The 23,814-nt window shown below is 38.1% G+C and overlaps 1 protein-coding gene across 2 annotated transcripts in view; it reads right to left on the reverse strand.

The window, feature by feature from the left end:
• The window catches only part of PAFAH1B1 (platelet activating factor acetylhydrolase 1b regulatory subunit 1), a 74,478-nt gene extending 50,739 nt beyond the window's left edge, over nt 1–23,739 (reverse strand). The window contains exons 1-2 of one of the 2 annotated variants that reach the window (XM_061175224.1): nt 23,361–23,739; nt 13,062–13,186 (exon numbers count right to left, since the gene is read on the reverse strand). The gene's annotated coding sequence lies outside the window, so the exon portion shown is untranslated. The remainder of the gene's footprint in view (nt 1–13,061; nt 13,187–23,360) is intronic. The other variant, XM_061175223.1, reaches the window with a different exon arrangement.
• Nucleotides 23,740–23,814: the final 75 nt, after the last annotated feature.

The following is a 23,814-nucleotide window of genomic DNA, read 5'->3' on the forward strand; positions in this document are numbered from 1 at the left end:
CACTTTCCTATTAGTTACAACTGACTACCATATCTCATTTTCCAAGATTTAAGTCACTCATCCAAAATACTTTGCATTTTTCAATTAGCCTTGGACCAATGATTAAGATATCACCTTTTCTACTGAGAATTACTCCTACCAATCTCAAGTCTAGTAACTCTTTTTTTTTTACTATTATTTAGTTAGTTAGTTAGTTAGTTAGTTTTGGCTGTGCTGGGTCTTCGTTTCTGTGCGAGGGCTTTCTCCAGTTGCGGCGAGCGGGGTCCACTCTTCATCGCGGTGCACGGGCCTCTCACTATCGCGGCCTCTCCCATTGCGGAGCACAGGCTCCAGACGCGCAGGCTCAGTAGTTGTGGCTCACGGGCCTAGCTGCTCCGCGGCATGTGGGATCTTCCCAGACCAGGGCTCGAACCCGTGTCCCCTGCATTGGCAGGCAGATTCTCAACCACTGTGCCACCAGGGAAGCCCCCAAGTCTAGTAACTCTTAATATTAAAGGCAAGTGTTGCAAATAGATGCTCTACAGCTTTAGATTATAAATCTGAAGAAAGGAGATAAAGTATTTTTAAGATGAGATTAACATTTCAATCAGTAGACTCTGAGTAAAGCAGATGACCCTCCATAATGTGGGTGGGCCTCATCCAATCTGTTGAAGGTCTTAAGAGAAAGACTTACACATCCCCCGAGATGCCTTTGGACGTGGAGCTGCAACATCAACTCTTCCCTGGCTCACCAGCCAGCCAGCCTACCCTGCAAATTTTGGACTTACCAACCTTCACAACCACATGAGCCAATTTCTTAAAATCTCTCCCTCCCCTTTCTCTCCCTCTCCCGGCGATTGACTGCGGTCACTTTTTCCTTTTAAATTTATACGTAAATCCTACTGGTTCTGTTTTGCTGGAGAACCCTAATAATAGGCCCCAAACCCTCAGTTCTGTTATAATAATATAGGAGCCTTTATTATAGCCTTAGCCTATCACTAAACTCTATTGGAATGAATACTCTTCACCCCTCATACTGCTTAAATCCTACTCCCTGGATACTCTCCAGGTAAATCAATGCCTTCAAGGGTTATCAAATGTAAAATACTGAGTCCCACTTAAAACTGACAAGAGAGATGTCCTGAACAAAGGGCTACTACTGAGGTACAAAACAGATAACTGAGAACTCTCCCATCCTCTGTTTCTTCATCACTCTCTCCACTAAGTTTTTGATATTCACTGCCATTGCAACTTACAAGCACCATCTCATTACTGTTGACCTTTCAGCTCTTCTCTTTCCTCTCCTTGTTTCTTTTTTCTTGGCTGGTCTACCTCATCATTCTTGGCTTTCCCTTTATGGACATTAATCAGGATGCCTCCTCATTCTCACAGCACACCCATCAAACTCATGCTATATATAATCTTCACTCCAGCAGTGTTCACCTGTTGATGGGTGCTCAAAGATCGCTTTTTTTTTTCATATTTATTTTTTGGCTGCAGTGGGTCTTCGTTGCTGCATGTGGGCTTTCTCTAGTTGCGGCAAGCGGGGGCTACTCTTCATTGTGGTGCGTGGGCTTCTCATTGAGGTGGCTTCTCCTGTTGCGGAGCACGGGCTCCAGGCACACAGGATTCAGTAGTTGTGGCTCGCGGGCTCTAAAGCACAGGCTCAGTAGTTGTGGCGCACAGACTCAGCTGCTCCACGGCATGTGGGATCCACCCAGACCAGGGATCGAACCCGTGTCCCCTGCACTGGCAAGTGGACTCTCAACCACTGCACCACCAGGGAAGTTCCAAAGATCGTTTCTCTGTTGATTAAAATCCCTCTCTTCTTTGACTTAAGGCATGAAGCCATTTGGAACACCTGATGGTTCCTAAGAAATGGAATTCTGACTGACCTGCTTAGATTTTATTGTATATCGCTTTCTAGTGCTTTTTATCTCAAATCAGTTTTCTGTGTGATGCAACTGTGTATGCCTATAAACAGTGAAATAGAATGTGAAAAAAGACAAACATTTGGTGTTTTAGTATGCTTTTAGAGGTTGCAGGTCACTTTTTTCTTTTAAATTCACTCTGGTGTCAAAATACACTTAAATGAAAACAAGAGGAAAAGATCTACTATTTAAACAGTTGTTTTACAGACATATAGCCTGATAGAACCACTGACAAAACAAAATGATTCTGGAATGTAAACTATTCCTCCTCAAAATATTGAGTCTCATATAAATTGTGTTCTACCTCATTAAATCCATTATTTCCAGATTCACTAGGATTCTATGATGCCAAATAAATATCTCATAAAAATAAAGAATACTAAATTATACTACTTGCTCTCTAATGTGAATTCCAACTTGTATTCTACTATTCTGTTGAGTGACATCAAAAGAGAAAATGAATTTACCAAACTGATGCTGATGACCTCTGTGAGTATACATAAATTTAGGCAATGATTCTTTAGGTTGAAAAACACCTCTGGGACACAAAACAATAAATGCCACATATGTATTTTTTTCAAATAGGATTTACTAAAATAGCTGAAGGAAGCAACTATGGATTTTAACCAGGAGTGTACGTTAGAACCCCCTGAGAAACATCCTGAAAATAATCATGGCTAGACCTTATCCTCAGAGATTGAGAAGCCATCTAAATTTTAAAATTTTCTCCAGATGATTTTGATGCACATCCTCAGCAGAGAACCATATACTCAACATTACAGACTACAGCCAGTCCTAAAGGGCCAAAAGCAAAATTATAAAGGGGAAATCAAGAAATCAGTGTCAGAACTCATCTGTGTTCCAAGGGCAAAAATCAAATCAGGAGGCCAAGGTACTCAGATTTCAATGGTAACTGCAACAACTGTCACCCAAATTCAAAGAAATATTTACAAAGCCCTTCAGATATATCTGGAGGAGAAATTTTATATTAACAGGAAAAAGAGGTCAATACAACACTTTGAAATAACTAAGCATTTTTCATTATAGTTAAGCTGTTATTAAAGATTTTCTAAAAATTCTTCAAGAAAATACTGCTGGCTTGTTCATTATATAACTCTGTGTAGTCCTCATATTCCTGGTATGTTCTAATAAAGACACATTCTTTTGTAACTATATTATTTTGTCATTTTTTTGTCTGGATTCTATCTCCTTTCCTTTGTATCTAGACCAGGGGTCAGCAAACTTTCTATAAAGGGCCAGATAGTAAATATTTTAAGTTTTGCAGACCTTATGGTTTCTGTAGCAAGAAATTAACAACAATAAATAATGTATGTGGAATATGTGGGTCTCTGTTTCAATAAAACTTCATGGACAATGAAATTTCAATTTCATGTAACTTTTAAATAAATTATTATCGATTTATAAAATTAAAATTTGAAATTATTTTAGAAAATAAATTGTATAAAAAGTTTTACAGAATATTATTTTGCTTCTTTCCAACCACTAAAAACTGTAAAAATCATTCTTAGCACGAAGGCGCAGTGGTTAAGAATCCACTTGCCAATGCAGGGGACACGGGTTCAAGCTCTGCCTGGTCCGGAGATCCCACATGCCGCAGAGCAACTAAGCCCGTGTGCCACAACTACTGAGCCTGAGCTCTAGAGCCCACATGCTACTAGTGAGGCCGCGTGCCACAACTACTGAAGCCCGTGTGCCTAGAGCCCATGCTCCGCAACAAGAGAAGCCACTGCAATGAGAAGCCCGCGCACCGCAACAAAGAGTAGCTCCCGCTTGCCGCAACTAGAGAAAGCCCACGCGCAGAAACGAAGACCCAATGCAGCCAAAAATAAATAAATAAATAGATGTAATCTCGCATCATTAAAAAAAAAAAGTAGGAGGCAGGATTTGGCTTGCCAGCCATAGTACGGCAAGCCCCCTTATCTAGACAAATGAAGTTATCTGATACAGGCTATTTTTAATAACAGTAATATCTCTTTCATAGGGTTGTCAGGCAGATTAAATGAGTTGATACATTTAGGACAGTGCCTGGTACACAGTAAGTGCTGTATGATTTTACACACACATCCCCCCCCACACACACACAAAGGAGATACAGAAAGACACTAAGATAAATATTTCCATATCTTCTCTATTTTGTTTAATATACCTCCATTTGTTAGCCTATCACACTGAAATGTTTCGCCTAAAATCGGATTGTTATAAAAAAGAAAAATCAGGGGACTTCCCTGGTGGTCCAGTGGTTAAGAATCCACCTTCCAATGAAGGGGACCAATCCCTGGTCAGGAAACTAAGATCCCATGTGCCACGGGGCAACTAAGCCCGTGCGCCGCAACTACTGAGCCCGCATGCCTCAACTAGAGAGCCTGCGCACCACAACTAGAGAGAAGCCTGCGTGCCACAACGAAGATCCTGCGTGCCACAACTAAGACCAAAAAATACGCAGCCAAAAAATAAAGAAATAAAATAAACATTTTTTAAAATAATAAAATTTTAAAATTAAAAAAGAAAAATCATCGTTGAGGTAGAAAACGCATCCAATGATGTTTCATCAGCTTTTTCTAGAAACTAATTTGCTAGTTCTCTTTCTCAAAAATCCAAAGTAAATACATCCACCTGCAATTTATCCAGAGCAGTAGGCTCATATATCTGAACCTCAGGCAAAAAAAAAACCCTTACCTACCTACTGAAGTAAACATTTACAAAGATCTATACTAAGACCTCAAAGGAGGACACAGGGATCCTAATTTTCAGTACACTAACACAACTGCAGTTAGGAAGGACTTTGTCTATAAATGCATCATTACATTATAACCAAGACACGGCTTACAAATTCAGGTTTAGAGTACTTTTTCCTTTAGCTAAGTAGTCAACTTAAGTAACCAAGGAAAGTCAGCGACTCTCACCCTGGCTTAACCCAGCCTAATACTAAAGTGTGAGTCAAAGAATGTAAGGAAAAGCTATGTGCTATGTAGAACTCAGGTGAGGCCATTTATCTCCAGAAAGGGATAATGAGGCAGCATTCCACATACCCAAGTCTTCATTATGGAAATATTTTATTTTGGGTGCATGCCTCTCACCCATATGTTTTGCAATTTTCCATTTCCGTTCAAGATTCAGCCTGGAGGGGACTTCCCTGGTGGTCCAGCGCATGAGACTCCACGCTCCCAATGCAGGGGGCCCGGGTTCAATCGCTGGTAGGGGAACTAGATCCCGCATACCGCAACTAAGAAATCCACATGCCTCAACTAAGACCCGGTGCAGCCAAAATAAATAAATAAATACTTAAAAAAAGATTCAGCCTGAAGGCAGCGCATCACCACCTCTGTGAAGCCCTCCTTGGCTAGCCTACTCCCTACTCTTCTTTAATCTCACTGTGTCATGTACATATAATCCTAATAGCTACCATTTACTGAATGACTTTATATGCTGGGCTCTTTTCCTGCAATGTTTAATTCTTCCAACACCCAGCAAAAAAACTAATATACTTATTTAACAGTTGAGGAAACAAGTTCACTAAGGTTAGAGCATGTATTCAAGGTCAAACAGCTAAACAACTGGCAGGGTCAGGATGCAAACCCGATTTGTCTCTGACTTCCACACCAATGGTTTCAAACAGTAGGAATGAGGACAGAGAGGAGGCCAAATAGGCAGGATTCTGTTTTTTATCTGTTTATATATTGGGTTTCTGCATAAAAGCTCTTTGGAAAAGTTTCCACTGTTAAAATAAATGTGAAAAATCACTGATTCTACCCTGTGCTGCCTCCCACAATCTTTGTAACTATATACATGCTGTCTCTAGTACCAGACTGATCTCCTTGGGGCAAACACTGAACTGAATTTCTTTGCCTCTCTAGTGCCGGGTACAGTATCTAGCACCCAACAGATGTTTGTATGGAGTCAAGCTATGAAAGCAAAACTTTCCAAATCAAATAACTATATTTCCATGGTTACAAGCAATTATAAAATAACTACACAGCAATTTATAGTTACTAAAATTCTTTCATATATTATCTTTTAAAAAAGAGAAACCAAATGAGCTTTAAAAAATGTTTTCCAAAAATGGCACATTTATTCAATATTCAAAGCTTTATTTTAATAAAATATCAATTATCTAACAACTGTCAAACAGTATTGGCAAAAGACATTAAGCATGTTTCATTTTCTTGTTTTAATTGCCATACTGAAATACTATTAGGGTTAAACCATATAAAATTGCCAATAATGGCAATTACACAGGTTCAACCTAATGCTTATCAATGGTGTTTAAACACCATTAGCAAGCTCTCAGCAGCTAGCAAAAATAGAACTTGAGGGATTTTTTACATAGTTTTTTTTTTTTATTAGCACCTTTAATTATTATTTATTTATTTATTTGGCTGTGTTGGGTCATCGTTTCTGCGCGAGGGCTTCCTCTAGCTGCGGCAAGCGGGGGCCACTCTTCATCGCGGTGTGCGGGCCTCTCACTGTCACGGCCTCTCTTGTTGCGGAGCACAGGCTCCAGACGCGCAGGCTCAGTAATTGTGGCTCACGGGCCTAGTTGCTCCGCGGCATGTGGGATCTTCCCAGACCAGGGCTCGAACCCGTGTCCCCTGCATTAGCAGGCAGATTCTCAACCACTGCGCCACCAGGGAAGCCCTATTTACATAGTTTTGACAAAAAAATTAAGCAGAGTAACTCGCTCCTCTGTGATTTTATAGTTCTTTGTACATACATATATTTAACACTTCTCAGGGCACACAGTAATTATCTGCCTTGATGTCTCCTCAACAACACTCCTCCAAAGCTGCAACCTTGACATATCTCATTATATCTCTACCAAATACCATGGTAATTAACACACAGTAGGTACGTAGTAAGTGTTTCTAAATGTCTGCTACAGGAATCACAGTAAAACTGAGATAAAGATTTACCATGTTCTCAGAACTAAAGATGCACTATATCACTTTATTCTCAGCTTTCTTTTTTAAAATTCCCAAAAATCAAATTCTGAAATATGGGCAATAAAATACATTCAAAGTCCAGCTGCTTGGAGCTGGTTTCGATGTAATTTTTTTCTTCTAAAAGATTTAACACTAATTAATGTATGTCAGAGAAAGTATACCAATTTAAAAATCCTGTAGAAAAATCAACTGACTGTCTCAAACTTAATACTGAAACTTTAAAACTTAAAGACCTTTTAACCTTCTACCATGCATATTACTCTTTTGGTTTTTGCTTACAAAGGCTACATTTTCAAGTGACAATTAGACAAACATAGCTACAGCCTGTATATCTTTTTTTTTTTAATCAAAACTAAGTCACACACACACAAATCCACTGCCTTAAAAATCAGAGGAAAAAAGCTTACTAATACTTCTAAGCATACAAACAATAACAGAAAACATACTGTTCTGTGTACCTTTTTTTTTTTTTAAGTACAAGTTATGGTGAATATTAATGCAGATAGTCCAAAGGAATTATGACAATGCAGAAATCACTGCAATTCTTAAGCAAGGGAGCAATGTTCTAAAATTGATGTTTTGTGGTGATTTTTTTGGAGATGTATAGGAGATATTAGAGCAAGGGAAGGCTACAATTAGAAGATAAAAGAGGCCTGGACTAGGATGGACGCAGTGAGAATGATTTGGGAAAAAAAGAGCTTTAGAGTCAAACGGCAATTATGCAAGAGTGCAATTTTTTTTTGACCTGGTCTACTACTTGCTCTTGGTCTTAAAGATGGCATTCTCAAGGATATGACCTTGGTCCTAACGGTGGATCCCCTGTTTACAACCAAAGACACTGCCCAGGTGTTGTGACAATCCAACTGGAAAACTTCCATTGTCTCTCAAATGAACTGATTTCTAGTTTACTACTATCCACACCAATGCTTGCCTCCACTGAAACAAATAATGAGAAATAACTACATTCTCAGTGTCAGTTATTCAATTTATTTACTGAGGATCTACCAAGTGCCAAGTATTCAAATCAAACAACACATATCTGTGTCCCATGTAACTTAAGTGTCTCATCTATGGATAACTACATGTGACTTAAAAGCACTGTTGAGAGACAGTCCCTGTCCATAAGAAACTTACAATATAGTTGAAGATGTGAGCTATATATACATATCCTTTAATTCATTCATTGACTATTCTGCTAGGCTCTGTGATATGAGGTTTTACTATAAATAAAGGTGAATAAAATGCAATCCACCCCCCTAAGAGAATGTACAATCTAGTTAGAGTAAAATGGGAGAGTGGAGAAAGGAAAGGAGGTGATAAAGTATATAACATGAGCCCAGGACTGACTGAGTCAGCTTTATAAACTGAAAGGCTAAAGATGGAAATGACTGGCAGTTTTTTGAGGCAGGTTTTAGAGAAAGGGAAAATAATATGTTGAATATAACATGAATACAAAATAACCAAATGCAAAATTATTTTAAGCAGCTGAAAAATACAGTATTGCTAAAAAGTTGAGGCTACATATGGCAAACTGAGAAATACAAAGGGCAGTCATCAGTAAGAAAACAGAGTGGTTTAAACACTGAATTCAAGAGATTCAGTAGTGAAGGTAACAACATAAAACACTGAGTTCCAGTAGGGTTGAACAAAAAAAATCTTACTTGGGGAATCGAGCACATGTAAAGAGAGAAGGGGCAGAGTCACATATTAATATGTTTCTTGAGGGAAGAGACCATATCTGTTATAAACATAAATAAAAACAATACCTCCTTACATTTAATCTATGCTGAAAACCACCAGGAGTCCATTTTCACAGGAATGGTCTGCTGAAGCAATTAATTTCCAGCAGCATAAAACAGAGTTGTGTACTGACCCCCTTTTTCTTTAAATCTATTTCTTAATGACTTTAACAGTTTTGTATACTCTGGAAGAACACTACTTTGTCCACCTTCAAACAAGACAGGAATGTAGCAGATTCTAAGAAGAATCTTAACCTACAAGCACTCCCACAAGTTTTATTTGGGTAAAACTAAGTTTTCACAAAAATATTTAAATCCTACGTATGAATGGTCTGTGTTTGATATATGGAACACCTGCACTTTAGGTACTTGTCAAGGAGCTTATTCTTAATAAATATCAACAACTGGATTGAGGGAAACTATATCCATTGGTCAGACACCAAAGGACAATCTACCCACTCATTCAGACTGACTCTCATGTGATGTGGTTGGTCTTCCCATATTGAGTGCTGTTAAATACTAGACATCCATCTACCTTAGAGATGTTGATGAGGGAAATGATAATTACATAATCCTCTTTATGAGGACTCTCTATGAGAAATTATAGTCTGATAGTATCAAGTTAGTTACCTTTCTGAACTGTTTATTTTTATCTTAAGGACTTTATGAAAAATGCCACCTCATAGAAAAGCTCAGAGTCAAATCTGTGCTCTCTGCCTGCAACAAGACCATTGTGATAGACCTTTTTGGCCTAGATTCTCATTCCATTTTATCCTTACCCTTTGTTTTCGTTTCTTCTTTCTCTTTGTTTTTAATTTGTGGTATTTTCTAGTTTATACATCTTTATAAATTGCCTTAAATAGGTTACAAATCAAATACTTACAGAGACTAGGCAGGTAAAAGTGTGAATCAGCTAGAAATAAGGCAACAGTGGTAGAACTGGGTTTTTTTTTTTTTTTTTTTTTTTAGAACTGGGTTTTTAAAGTAAGTCGAATTAAAAACAAAAACACTGAGCAGACAAATCACATTTTTGATCCAAATCCTCGACCGTCCATTTGTAGCCTCTGAATAAGGTACTTAATAAATACAGTGCTGAAAGGTAAGATGGTTGAGAAGATTAAACCAGTTTCAACCCCTCTGCTTAAAATCTTTCTGGAACAAGGGTGTATATAACAGCTAAAAGAACAGGTAAATATCTTGCATTCACACAAAACTTCACGATTTACAAACCACCTTCATATCCTTTTGATTTTCAACTTCACTATGTGGCAGCCCTCACAGCTATGTGCACAAAATGCAGAGATCACAAACTCAAAACAATGCAGGTAATATAAACCAGTGAAGCAGGCAAGGCTGTGATCTTTCCATACAAGACTCATTTTGTTTGCATATTAATCATATTACAATATTCTTCACTTCCAGAGAAATATGCTGTTCTACTTTTCTTGAATATTGCAGTTGTCTAGCTACACTTTCCCCCCATTTTTTATAAAAACATCAATAGATAAGTATTTCTTCACTATAAACAACAGTGCAAGGGCAATAATAAACAGTAACAGGAAGTGGTAGGAACATGTTTTCCTGGAGAGCTTATGCCCATCTAAAGGAGGGCAGCTGTGGGACTTCCCTGGTGGAGCAGTAGTTAAGACTCCACGCTCCCAATGCAGGCGGCCCAGGTTCGATCCCTGGTCAGGGAACTAGATGCCACATGCATGCCGCAACTGAGTGTTCACATGCCACAGCTCAGGAGCCCTCCTGCTGCAACTAAGACCCAGCACAACCAAATAAATAAATAAATAATTTTTTAAAAATAAATTAAAAAAATAAAGGAGGGCAGCTGTGACTCAGCTTAGGCCAGCTGTTGCCATGGGAAAATGTGGGCCCCACTGTTGCCAAAGCTTCTAATTTTTCAGGATAATCCAAAAATAGAGACTTTACGCAAAATACCTAACTCTAAAATATTGACTCAAAAAAATTTTAACGATACAAGGCCAAGCATTTACACTTAGTTTGTCCTACAGGCCGCCAGTGTGCAACTCCTGGCTCAATACTGAATTGAACACAGGTTTTTGAACAGTTGAACAGACTGAGGAAAGTGGAACAAAATTTAGGAATTTATGGTCTAAAATCAATGTCAACAATATTATTCATTCTATTTATTCAATTCAAAGCATAAAAATTACTAAAGAACAAATATTTAATTAACCTTAAGATAAACTCTGCAATGAAAAAACAAAAAACATATTTTATCATCTTATCTGCAGATACCTTTCCCATGTTCACTGCAGCACTGTCTGTAACAGTGAAAATTTGAAAACAATCTAAAGGCCTATTTCTGTACTGTAGGTATAAAGAAACTATAGTATGATCATATATAAGAAATTCTTTAACATAATAAACTAGATCTACATATACCAATACATCTAGAAAACATTTTTTAGGTGAAAAAAACAAGTTGTAGAATAGTATACAGTATAACATTCATGTAAACTCTAAGCATTATTGTACATTGTTTATGGATACATATATGTATAGTAAAAGTATAAAAATGGAACAAAAGAATATATACAAACTTTAGGAGAACTTTACCACTGGGAACAGGGAGGGAGGGGAGTAGGATTAGAAAGAGGATATCAACTCTAACTGTAATGCCATATTTCTTTAAAAAACAAACAAACAAAAACCCCACAAAAACTCTAAAACAAATATGATAAAATGTTAACATCTGTTAATTCAGGTAGTAGTTATGTGGATATTTTGTTATATTACTGCAGGTACTTCTCCTGCATGGTTGACATATTCCATAACAAAAATAAACAAACTATAAATATGTAAAATAAAATTTAGAAGAAAAAACAAAAAGTACTTTCCTATGTATAGGTCCCATGATAGGCCCTCTCAAAACAAGCTGAATATGTAAATGATATGAAAGCAATGAAGGAATAAATCCTACACTTTTGAGGTCCTACTGTGTAGAATTTTGGAGTCAAATAGTGGAAGTTCAAATATCAACTTGCCCACCTACAAACTGACCTTGGGCAAATCTTCAAACTTCCTAAGCCTGTTTGCCCACATATAACTGGAGCTAACATCACCACCTACTCAAACAACTGTGGTGAAGCTTAACGAGATAATCAGTGTTAAGGGCTTGTCTACCATTTTACTTCCCTCAATAGAGTTCTAGAATAGTGAAGATGTACAAAGAGAATAACTTCACTTTGAAGATGATACGGCACAGTACCTTTTGCACTTCTACATACATTATCAATGTAAAAGAGACACTGCTTTCCTAGTGTCCAAGGACAGAGAACAAATCAGATTTGCCATCACAAGGCAGAAGGTAAAGGCAGACTGCCCTATTACTATTACATCAATTTGTTTTAATCATCTTAACATCACCATAATAACAACCACCATTTACTGAGTACTATGTGCAAGGTACTGTTCTAGGCTCTTTAAATACATTAAAGACATATCAGATAAAGTTTTATATAAGCTATAACAAGAGACAAAAATAGTAGATACCTTAAGATTATGAATTCAAAGAAAATTTCTTTCAGTTAAAAAAAAAAATTAGGGAAGGCTGCCTGGAAAAGGAGAACCTGGTATGCAGATTTGAAGGATATATAGGTCAGAAGATACACAGAGAAAAAGAGAAGGGAGGGAGTGGTAAAGAGTGAAATGCCATAAGGAACAGAAAGTATCTTCATAAGGCTGAATCACCGGATACATGGCAGGCAAGAAGATAAAGAATAAGCAAGTGAGCTAGGACACCAAAGAAAAGACCTTGAGTGTCCATTTAGGATTAAACAAACATCTATTAAATACCATGTTTCTAGTAAGGTACCCTTTGCATTTATTCATATACAAAGCTGACTAAATATAGTAAAAACCTGGCAATGGGTTTTTGGCAAGAAAGTGACTTGAGAACCGTGGTTCAGGAAAATTAATCTGGCACTTTACGTAATATCCCACATAATTCCTCCTCTTATTCTCTACTATGGATGGCTAATGACGCCCAGTTTCTCAATTCCACCCAGACACCCAAGCCACAAATCTGAGATGTCTTCTAATACTTCCCTCTCCTCATCACACACTACTCATTCACAATTCTACCTCCTAAACCTTTCTCCAATCAACAACCTTCATTGTCACTGTCTTATTTCAAGCACTTATCATTCTTTCCTGAAAAAGCCTCCTAAGTGACCTTCAAACTCCAATCTGTATTCCTCACTGCCACCTACATAAACTACCTAAATACACATCTGATCATAATGCTCACCTTTGCTTAAAATTGTGTCTTCCAAATTGCCTATAAACCACACAGAATTTGTAAACTCTATCAATCTGGCTCACATGTACCTTTCCAGCCTCATATTCACATGTACCCTACAATGCCCTCTGCAAACTACTTTCCAGCATACACATAATAGTTTTTCATGCTTTTGTACCTGTATATGTTGCTCTTCCCTCTACCTCAAACGACCTTCTCCCATGTCCACTCCAATTATTCATTCAAGATTCAGTTTAAATATCATCCCGCTCAACTGTCTTCAGTGGGGAGATTTGATGAGCCCTGCAATAGCGTAATTGACAGATATCATACACTATGTACACCACTACAACCCAGGACTCAGATTTAAAATACTATATAAGGACACTGAATTTCCTATCCATTTAATTATTTCATTAAGAATCTAGAGAAAATTCAAATTCAAGAAAGTTCTAATTTCAACCAAGTTTTCCCCTTTTTATAAAACTGAATGGCAAGAAAAAATATTCTTAAAATTTGACAAATCTAGATTTGGGGAGTTAAGATTTATCAAAGGAATGAACAGGTGATGAATATTCTGCCTATCAAAGTTATTTATCATATATGAATAAACAATGAAAAAATTAGATATAATAGAATTAACAAATTTTAACTTCTTTAATGATTCAGCAGTCACTTCAAATTTTTACAGCATTACTATGGTGCTATACTTTTATAATCACAAATCTTAATATAAAGTTATAATATAAAAACAACATAAAAAAATCAATATTTAAGCTTTCTAGCTCTTTGGACGTGGGCTAAATGAGAGTTTTCCACGTAACAGTGGATCTTTAAAGAGAAATTTCTCTCCACCTACTGAGAAAAACAGCAAAGGCCTATACATTTAGAGAAATTAAAAACTATCTCAGGCCATTAGTTCTCATTTTTATGGACGCAACATAATATACACCAAAGCCTCAAATATAACTAGCATAGAGGACATCTAAGAACCAAAGTACTTTAAATGAATACTGTTTTAAAAATTTTAGAAATAATATCTTATGTTGGAATCAACCTTGACTCTTTTCTTTCTTCTTCTATATTCAATCAATTACCTGGATCTGCCAAGTTTACTGCCTCAATATTTGTTGAATTATTCTCTGTATACCCTTAACAGTACTACCACAGTTCACACCATCGTCTCTCACCTGGACTGGACCAATTTCAACAGGTCTTCTTAAACCTAGCCTTGGCCTATTAACATCTATCTTCTACTCAGCCCCAGAATTATCTATTTAAAATACAATCCGACCATATCTCTTCCCTACTTAAAAACAACCCTTCATTGGCTCCCTATTTTTTATTTAACAAATATTTAAATAGCACTTACTATATGCTAGTCACTGCTTTAAATGTTTTAGAAGTGTTCATTTACTCCTCACAACTACCTATGAGAATTTAAATAACGAGCTTTTATATATTGTGTGTGTGTGCGTGTAATGTAACACAGCTATGTAAGCAGCAGAGTTGAACACAGGCATCTGGGCTCCACCGTTGGGGCCCTTATTCACTGCACTATGCTGTCTCCCTATTTCCTGAAGTCCACATGCTTTAACACAGTTTATAAGGTCTTTGATTAGGATCTGGTCCCTTCCCACATTTCAAGTCTTCTTTCTAACCAAGCCCCACTTTGCTCAAACTCCAGTAACACTGAGCACCTTGTAATGCATGCCTTCCCTCTCCTCATTTTGTGACCTTTATGATTTTACTACTGCTGTCCCCTGTCTGGAGTACTTTCTAGCACCTCAGCACAGTTCTTATAACAGAATGCACTGAACACACTCTGATGAAAGAATGAATTTTTAATGCGTCATAAGAAATAATAAACAAAAATGTTCTACTATTAATTACACTGGTAGACATATAAAACATGAAAACACCAAATATCTTAGAACTCAAGTCTCCAATACACCTAACGGTTATCCTGTTAAAACACACACAAACAACAACCAAAAAAACTTCCCCCAACCTTGGTTCTCCTCAACTCTTTCTTGCTCCTTCCGAACACCCATATCTGCTCAACAGCCCAAAACAAAAAACACCTCAATTCTTCACCTTCCTCATTCCTTGTTTCTCTTACTTCCCATATCAAACTGGTTACTAATTTATACATACTCAATCCCTTTCGAATCCATTCAACCTGAACTGCCTCTTAAATAGTCTCCACAGGTCTATCTACCTCCATCCACTCCACAGCTGCATCTTCCACAATGCTGACAGTTGCCTTTTTAAAAGGGAAATCTAATGATGTCACTTATCATAACTTAAAATCATCCTCTGGCACCTCAAGGGTAAAAACTGGTTTCAGTAAGCTTCTCAACTAGGAAGCTTACTGACAATGCAGATATCCCTGGTGCCCCCCACCATGGAATTTTTATTGCTTTTTATTGCATGAGTCTAAGATGGAGTCTGCAAACGAAGATGGTCCATGTGCCAACCCACTTTACAGGCCAGATCAGGGTAATGTTCTCACTCCTCTGTACTCACCAATCACTCCAGCCATACTGAACTACAGCTACATGTAACGTCCCTCACTAACCAAGGTGTACTCATGAGACTAGGTACAAATTACTCCCCAAACAACATGACAAGATTTCTTCAAAAATGTTTAACCAACATCTTTGTGAAGACCTCCTTGAAAACTTTGGGCCCTCAGGACTTCCCTGGTGGTCCAATGGGTAAGACCCCTCACTCCCAATGCAGAGGGCCGGGGCTCGATCCCTGGTTAGGGAACTAGATCTCGCACGCATGCCGCAACTAAGAAGTCCGCACAACGCAACTAAAGATCCTGCGTGCTGCAACTAAGACCTGGTGCAACCAAAATAAGTAAATAAATATTTTAAAAAAAGAGAAAACTTTGGGCCCTCATCTCACCAAGTACATATTTTGATTATAGCACTATTATGCTACCTTTGCATGTTCATAAATTTTAAGATCTTTGAGGGCAAGGGCTAACAATCACGTTTGTAACCCCAATGCTTAGAATATAATATATCTAAATAAATGTTTGCTGGACAGAAAAATTGATGAAAATTTAAAAGAGAAACAAAAATATGTAATGGTACTGAATAAGTTTTTTTAAAAGTAGAAGCCCAATGATATTTTCTGTACAAGTGATACAATGTAAGGGCAAGATATAAAAACAACTGAAAGAACTGTAATAACTGCAATTCTCAAGAATAACCGTGCACTCAAGTTATAAATTCTCCTTAGTGTAAAATAAATATCTTTCAGGACATAGCTCTACCAGTTCTGTTTTTAAAATAAGAGTCCAATCGGTCAAAAATACTTTCTTTTCTGCTGCAGTATTTACAAGCTTTTTGAGGGAAAGGGAAGAACAAGGAGGAGTCAAATACTAGCACAGCACCAATGAATAAGATACCCTATTTGCTTTGCTTCTCAGATTACAGCAGTCTCCCTCCAAACAAGCCCCCAAATGTGGAGCTCTTCTCTAAAATCCCAACACTGAACTTTACTCTCAGAGTAATTTCTAGACGGATATATAATTCACTTAAACATAGCTCCTTCAAAGGCCTTCTCGGATCTTTATTCTCCAAACCACTGTTAAAATATTTTATTTTTTTAAAAAGCTAGAAAAAATTGGGGGTTATTTAAATTAATAATATTTAAAATTCTAAACAAAATTTTCCTGATAGTTAAAATAAAGATGTAAATTGTTTTAATAAATGGGGAAGAGGAGGTGAATCCACCTTACAGAAGAATTCCAAATAACATATGTAAACAGACACTCCCCCCCACACACCCCCACCGCCGACATGGAACTGGAGTCACTTCCAAAGGATAAAGTAAGAGAAAGGAAAAATAATAACTTTATGAGAAAACTGGCAAACACTACGTTAACCAAGTGATGAAATATCATGTAGCCTCTGACATGATGTGATGAGAAGTGCACTTCACCTCTGTGGTATTTTTTCCAAAAACCCATAACCCATCTAATCATGAAAAAACACCAGACAAACCCAGTGTGGAGGACATTTTACAGAATACCTGACCAGGACTCCTCAAGACTGTAAAAGTCATGAAAAACAAGGAAAGACTGAGAAACTATCACAGACCAGAGGAGAGTGAGGATAAAAGACGACCAAATGTAACGTGGTACCCTGGATTAAATCTGTAACAGAAAGAGGTCATTAATGGAAAAACAGTGAAATCCAAATAAAGTCTGGAGCTTAGCTAATAGTAAATACCAAGATTCACAAATGTAGCACAGAAACGTAAGATGTTAACAGTGGAGGAAATTGGGTGCAGGGTATACACAAGAACTCTGCACTATCTTTACAACTTGACTACAAATCTAAAATTTTTCCAAAATAAAAAGGTTTTTTTAGAAAGAAAAACAGGAAAAACGTGGGATTATTTAAATTAATATTTAAAAGTACAAAGTTTTTGTTAAAATAAAGATATAAATGTACTTTGCAGTTTAAATACCATGCTTATGAGCAATATAATTTTATATTAAAAAAAGGAATTAGTCCATTTGGCATTGATTTACATAGCACTTCTTGCCTACTAAGAAACTCTGAAGCCATCTCTGGTTTCAGATACACATAATGGATTAAGGGGAAAGAATCCCTAATACTAATTCTTAAGAAATACATTTAAAACTATAAGAGCTATATTAATGTATTAATAACTGCTTATTTATGATTAAATTGTATGTTAATTCTCTTCCTCAAAAAAAGTCTCTAACGATAAAAAAATATCTACTGAAGGGTTTACAGGCCTTTTATCCAATAATAGCAACCGCCCTATGAGTTACATACTGTCAACGTTATCCATATATAGATTAGGAAACTGAGGCTTATTGCTCAAGGCTCATAGCTGATAAATTGTGGAGTTAGGATTAGAATCTAAAATATTTATTTTTGGTTTTAGTCAACAGCTTTATTTAATTTTCTCTGATAATGCTAAATGTACAGCTTTTTCCCACCCTTAAAAAATAAGTTAACCAAAAAAAAAAAATTATAATAATAATCAATACAATTGACTTTTTTTTTTTTTTTTAGGCCACATCACATGGCTTGTTGGATCTTAGTTCCCCCACCAGGGATCGAACCCAGGTCCTCGGTAGTGAAAGCGCAGAGTCCTAACCACTGGACCACCAAGGAATTCCCAATACAATTGACTCTTTTATCTTCACTTTCCCTTCTTCTGCAGTCAGTATATTTTTGATAAAATAAAAACAACTATGGAAGGGAAGATGAAAATATAAAATATATGCCTTATGCATACAAAATACTAAAATCATAAAACATATCCTTTTATCTTTGCCGCAGATTAAAAGTGAATTAATCCACAACATGCAAATCCTTAATAACATAAGCTTTCAATTAAATTCCTTAAAAATTTCCCAGATTCTTAATTTCACTGTTATCAAAAGACAGTCTCTCAGAAAATTTCTTAACAGCCTCAGTTAACTGTCAGTAATTCTTGTCAGCACATAAGCGCTCAAGGACCAGCAAATCAAAATGCAAAGAACAGAAACGCAAATGAAATTTATCCAGTTGGGTTAATTCATTTCTTATAGGTGAGAGTTTTGTGGCCCTGAAACAACTATGTCGTAAGTATGACTCTGTTCCTGGGACAACATAAAATCTCTGTAAAGGAAGTATGAACACTTTTTCCTCCTTCACCTTAATTCCAGAGAGATCACTGGAAGTTAGCCACTACAAAGAACTATAAGATATCTCATTTCCTTTCACATAACCCCATATTCAATCAAATGCAAAAAGTATTTATTTACTTATTAATACCACTTGTATGTATTTAAAAGATTTAATATTGATTTACTGATATTATTACTACTACTTGTATGTATGCAGCAAGTATTTATTTACTTATTAATATTACTATAAAGCAGTATTAGGCATTTTCTGGAAGTCCCTATTCAAATGCCTTATGCAAGCAAAATAGTTACAATACAAGACCATGTTAATAAATGCCAATTTAAATGATGCAGGCAATAAATGCCACCAGTTTTCACCATTTTAGAAAAGAAATTAACAAACATAAAAGTAGTTATGAAAAGAGTCCATTTTGTCAAAAGAAAAAGGAATGTTTGTTTGATCATGCAAGGCAATACCCAAGTGATTCACTGACTACAATATTTACCTCATTCTAGCTACTAACCCAACATATGACCTTGGGAAAAGAAATTCTCTGAATTTTAGTTCTCTCATCCATAAAAAATACTACTCTATCTCAAAAAGTAGCTGACAGAACAAATGAAATGCCATGTTCAATATATTAACAAAGTTCTAGGAAAATGTTTACAACAATGTTAGATGACGATAACTTTAGAGGATACTTTTCCAGAAGTATCCTTGACAAATCCACAGATCAATCCTAACTAGGTAAGTTTCAACTAAAAGCCACCAACTTTTAAAGAGAAAACAATAAATCAAAATAATAAGCCCTTATGATACCTGCATCCAATGACTATAAAGCATTTCACCAATATCAATTAAAATTCGTAACTGCCGTGGCAAGGTTAAATATTATGCACACAGCAGAAGTTAAACTAAGGTTCCACTTAAATGACTAGCCAACATGCCATATCAACCAGCAACAAAGCTAAAACAATTCAAAAAGCCTTCACTGCAGTTACCTGTTAGGCTTATGTAATATGGCATCTTTCTTCATGAAATACAGATTTCTCAAAACATTTGGCCTTCAGCAACTAAGATTCACTCTACAGCTAAGCATCTTGAGGAGAATAGGTTTGCTATTTCTTTTCAGAAGTCCCTATATCATCAGTTTTTTTGTTTGTTTTTGTTTAGTTTTATTTTAAATAGAGCAACTTTTAAAGTAAAAAAAAGTTGTATAGTAAAAGTGGCAAAGAATTCCCACTTTAACTATTTCTCTCTCTCTAAAGTGCATAAAAACAGATTACCCATCATAATGAAATATTTTCACAACAGAAACTTACGACCAAGTAAAAAAATCTCTTTTAGGACCACAGCGGACATGACAGGCGTGGTTTAAAACCAACTGAGCCTCAAGTCCCTTTGGCAAAAGAGTGCATGACTCACTGCTTTAGAACTCAATGGGAAGAATTGGAAAATTCACTCTGATTGCCCTAAAATTTTGCTTTGGATTTGTTTTTTAAGATATCTCCATCCTAATGCTGACAACTGCCACAGTTTCTATGGCTTACCTATTGAGATTAAGATGACAAATTCTGAATAATATGAACCACAGGTAAACAAAAAGTAAGGTACTATTTTTTCTTGGACACTGAAAATATGAGGCATAAGGTAAAGTCATATATACAGTATTATTTATTGCATAAGAGGGAGCAACATTTACACTGAAAAAATATAGACAATGAAACACGGATATTCTAGCTGGAAAACCAAAAATTATCAGATACTGATTTTTCCCTTCCAGAAACATCTCTAAATCTTTTATATACCAGAGTAATTGTATCTGGAAAAAAAGATACCAAGTAAGTCTACTAAAAAATTAATCCATCCCAATCTCATTAGAAGTTTTATAAGTATAGAATTACGAAGAATTTTAAAAACTGCTCTCCAAATTAAGCAAAAGATTCTGCCACATGTACCAGAAACACACATAGATACACATTTAGAAGTAAAAGCTCTCTTACTTAAGTCAAATTATTTTAAACTCCTAATCAACTAATAATCTACTGAAAAATCTCAGCTCTTAGTATGCTTTTATAGCTACAAATACTAGGGGTGGGGATATGTTAGACACATAACACAGTGAATTATCATACTAACCTCATTCCTCACCACATGAACCCTTCTACTTTCTAATCACATTAAAAATAACAAAAATGTAAAAATATATCATACACTGACAAAGTCATAAGGCCCATCAAAATCACATTTACAACATGAATTTGACATTCTTCTGAGAACATCTATTCACATGAATGCTTGATACAAGACATTAAAATGACTTACCCTCTCTTACAGTAGTACCCTACTGAAAGGTCTCTTCCAAAGGACAACACAAGAGAAAGGGTCATATAAAGAGCATTTAACACAAATTATCTTATCCTTTCTTACTCACTTTGATGTTCATTATTTAAAAATCACAGATTTACTGTTTAAATGCAAACTAAAGTTAAAGAAAACATCTGCAATGTTCTCATTAGATTTTTGCAATATTCCTACTACTATTTTTTGCCAAATATTTCTGGCATTCGTTAATCTACACTTACTTAACTAAAACAATAAAAAACATTAAGAAGTGTGTATATATATGTGTGTGTGTATGTATATGTACAGATACATAGAGACAATAAGTATTCGCTTTAGAGCAGGGACATTGCTTTTTACCCCAATCATTCAATACCCACCTTGCAAAAAAGGTGGAAACTAAAAACACGAGATTTTAAGATTTACTACAGAGAAACGCCTTTGTTGTAGTACCAATTAGCATCAAATAACCTTACAAAACATAAGCAAGAGAAAAATGCTATGAAAGGGCAATCTAGCATTTCACAGCTTCTGCTCTCTTACTCCACCCAGTCTCCTCGGCTCAATGGCTGTTCACAGCAACCACAAATATTAGCCCATTTTTAAAAAAGGTGTGGGAGAGGCACCGAAATAGGGCTAACTCCATCAAAATCAAGATATACAGAAATATTTTGTGAAAAATTAAGTTCCATTCTGGTTTATAAAAATAACAGCTTTGTTTCATTTAGGAGACCCTCCCCTTGTGAACAATCCAAACAATGATCATTTATAATAGAACATGAAAGAATAAATCACCCTAAACACAGATTACTCTTCTGCTTTAATAAAAACTGCAATTTGCAACTGCCAATTATTTTGCAAAACTGTGTCCTGAAAGATACCCATGAGAGATTAAAAGCTAGCTAATGCCTTAGACCCAAATCATAATTTTTTAAGTAACAGCTTTTAATATATTCAACACTATATCACTACCGACATACCCAACCGGGAAATCTTCCCGATTAAAAGACTGGACCCTGCAGCAATCAAGCTCTGCTGCAGCAAAAAAGAAAAAAAAAATTTTTTTTCAAGCAAATACTACTGTAGCAAAAGGGGAGGGATGACATTACTGGTATGAAAGGCCCAAGCACTGTCTCCTCCGCCCTAGCCTCAAAATGAAATTCACACAAAACGATCCCACCTCCCAACAAAAATAGAATTACCAAAAATGGCACAAATTTTTTGTTTAGCCTTTAAAACGTTATAAATCTCAAGGATTGTGTGTTAAAGTAAACGTCGGAATATCAGTAATATCTTTATTCTCTCCCGACTGCCTCTTAAGTAAAGGGGGAGGGGGGGACCTTGGCATGACATCGCCCATTGAGAACGAAACCACAAATCTGGTTCTTCGCTTCCAAAGCACAATTTCTTAACCAAAGGATTGATATAAATTGGACCCAAACCCCAACCCCAAAAGAAAATCTCCTGCCCTGGTCCCAAGGAGTTTCTTGCTAAGTCACCGAAGAAAAGCAGAATCACAAATAAAGCCAAGGCACCTTTCTGTCTTATCTCAGATATTGAAAACCTCCTCCTCCTCTCCACTCTTCTGTCTAGAGAGGTAGAGTTAAAATTTGCCCACCACCTCAAAGGCATTTTCTCACCTGGGAGCTACGGAAGGCACTGCGTTTCCTAAATGAGTGGGGAGATTAGATTAGAAGGAGAATGGCTGAGGGCCTCGAAGCTCAGTGCTGTAACGTCAAAAGGCAACTCCCGTTGAAGGAGCCGGTGGCAGAAAAGAAAATCCTGCCTGATTTGGTGGGTGGGTGCTGCGGATGGTTCGGTGGGTCGGGCCGCTCCTCCTCAGTGGGTGCAGAGACTGGACCACTGCACAGGGGGACCAGGGAAGGGCTGGACCATCGTTCTCAGGTCAACCCCATCCTAAGGACAGGTGGGGGACGGAACGCCTGAAGGCCTGTGGGTGCCGAGGCGGCTTGGGGCTGAGCCCGGTCCCTGAGCGCCAGCCGCGGGTGGGGTGGGGACTGCGGAGCTCGCCTTCCGCGGCGGGGGAGAGGAGGGCCGAACCCTTTCCCCAAGATCAGAGAGAGACCTGCTCTCCACGCCCTTCCTACCCAAGAATACTTTTCTTGCTAAGTCACCAAGGGAGGAGGGCGATCCCTTCCCGGGGAGGGCCGCGGGTGGAACCGCGGCGGCCCTGGCACCCCCCGAACCCGAGCCAGGGAGGAGGGGAGCGAGGGCAGCGCCCTCCCCGGCCTGTCCCCCCTCCTCCCGTGTCTCTCACTCAACGGCCGTCGCGGCCGCCATTTTGAGAGCGAGAAGAGAAGAAGAAGGAGGCGGCGGCAGGGGGAGGGGAGTATGGGAGGGAGGGGACCGGCGCAGCCACATCGTCAGGCCGCCGGGCCCGGCCCGCACCCGCCGGAGCGCGGTGGAGAAGACAGAGGGGAGGGCGCAGACCCTTGCCGCCTTACCGGAGCGCTGCACCGCCGCCTCCGCAGGGCCTCTTCCGTCCTTCACTCCCATCCACCGGCGGGGGAGGGGGAGAGGGAGAGGGAAGGGAGGAAGGAGGGAGGGAGGGAAGGAGGGAGGGGGAGGATGGCGCGCTGGGCCCTGTCCCGGGGAGGGGGAGGGGAGGGGAGCGGGCGGGCTCCTCAGCCGTTCCGGGGCTCGAGCCCAAGCCTGGCGCTCGCGGTTTCTCTCGCTCGCGCCCGAGCGCTCCCCTCCTTCTCCTTCTCGCTCCCTGGACCCCTGGGTCGCTGCTCGTTCGCTCGCTCACTCGCTATCTCGGCCGCCGGACTCCGCCGCCGCCCCGCCGCTCCAGCTCCGTCTGTCACAGGAGCTGCCCCAACGCCCTGACGTCACCGCGCCGCCGCCGCCGCCGCCGCCGCCGCCGCCCCACACCCGCGGGGAAGAGGAAGGGGAGGG

Source organism: Eubalaena glacialis, chromosome 19, assembly GCF_028564815.1.
Source record: "Eubalaena glacialis isolate mEubGla1 chromosome 19, mEubGla1.1.hap2.+ XY, whole genome shotgun sequence".
Classification (NCBI taxonomy): domain Eukaryota; kingdom Metazoa; phylum Chordata; class Mammalia; order Artiodactyla; family Balaenidae; genus Eubalaena; species Eubalaena glacialis.